Source organism: Otolemur garnettii, unplaced genomic scaffold, assembly GCF_000181295.1.
Source record: "Otolemur garnettii isolate 467f Iridium unplaced genomic scaffold, OtoGar3 scaffold00034, whole genome shotgun sequence".
NCBI classification, from domain to species: domain Eukaryota; kingdom Metazoa; phylum Chordata; class Mammalia; order Primates; family Galagidae; genus Otolemur; species Otolemur garnettii.
Window position 1 is genome coordinate 16,652,012 of NW_003852429.1, and position 1,420 is coordinate 16,653,431.

Below are 1,420 nucleotides of genomic sequence, written 5' to 3' on the forward strand. Positions count from 1 at the left end.
CCAATATTCGTAGTATTGTGTGTGTCAAATCACATGTGTCTCCAGGCCATATGTGGCCCAGAAGAACCAATATCTTACCTTCCTCATGCACTGGACAAGAATGCATTAAATACTTAAGTCTGAAAATGTTAGGAACACAAAAACTTAATTATCAGAACTATAATATTTTACACTGGGACTTTGTCAGCACGAGGAAGCAAAACATAAATAAGCAAGCAAATAAAAATCAGAGCTATCTATTAAGGAAATTGGGATGTAATCATCTAGGTTTGTTTTTGAAATGCAAGTTTAACTCAGCATTGAGATATCATAGGTGATATGAAATAAATCTTTTGACAGCAAAACAGGCAGTGAGATTCAATATACACTCCTGAAAATCCATAGAATGGAAAAAAATATTTGGAAATGATACATTAGATAAAGGATTTGTATTCAGAATATATATGGAATTTTGCAACTCAACAATATAATGACAACCTGATTAAAAAAAAATGGTCAATGGATTTGAACAGACATTTTTCCAAAGAAGAGATACAAGTGGTAAACCAGCACAGGAAAAGATGCTCAGTGAAATTAGTTATCAAGTTAATGCAGATAAGAACACAGTGGGTACCTCTTTATACCCAAGGGAATGACTAAAATAAAAATTAAAAAAAAAGACATACAACATACTCTGGTTTCTCGTCACATCACATCAATCTTTCACCTTTTGCAAAAGATTTCCATGGAGAGGAACAATTCTGTCCCTTTACCCAATTTTTTGAGGTCTTCCATTTGCAAAGATCAAAAGTATATATAAAACACAAAGTTTTGGCAAGGAATGGGAGATAACGAACCTCACATATTGCTGGTGGGAATGTGGCACGACTACTTTGGAAAATAGCTTGGCTATTCCTAAAAACATTAAATATAAGATTACCAGATGACCCTGTAATTCTACACCTGGTTATATACCCAAGAAAATGGAAAAATCATGTTCACATAAACCACATACACCATGTTCATAGCAACGTTATAAATAATAGCCAAAAAGCAGAAACAAACCCAAGTGTCCGTTAATGAATCAAAGGATAAGCAAAATGTGCTATGTATGAACAATGCACAATGCAAAATAAAGTCCTAGAATGAAATACTGATCTCCACTGCAGAGTGAATAAACTTTAAAAAAATAAGTAAGTGAAAGCATGCAGACACAAGGTTTACTGATTGTGTAATTGCTGTGATTTACGTCTCTGGAATAGGAAAATTCAGAAAGACAAAGTAGATAGGGGGCTGCGGGGACTGGAGGAAGAGAAATGAATGAGGACCATCTGCTCACGGGGACACCGATATTTTGGACTTAGATTGCACAGAGTCATGAATGTATTAAAACCACTGAATTGTCCTCTTTAAAAGGATGCATGCATATATGTAAATTATG

The 1,420-nt window shown here is 34.5% G+C and overlaps 1 non-coding gene across 1 annotated transcript; it reads left to right on the top strand.

The window, feature by feature from the left end:
• The first annotated feature begins 668 nt into the window (after positions 1-668).
• LOC111725258 lies at positions 669-785 on the top strand. Its single transcript, XR_002773363.1, has one exon. It is a non-coding gene; the product is annotated as a U5 spliceosomal RNA (small nuclear RNA).
• The last annotated feature ends 635 nt before the right edge of the window (positions 786-1,420 follow it).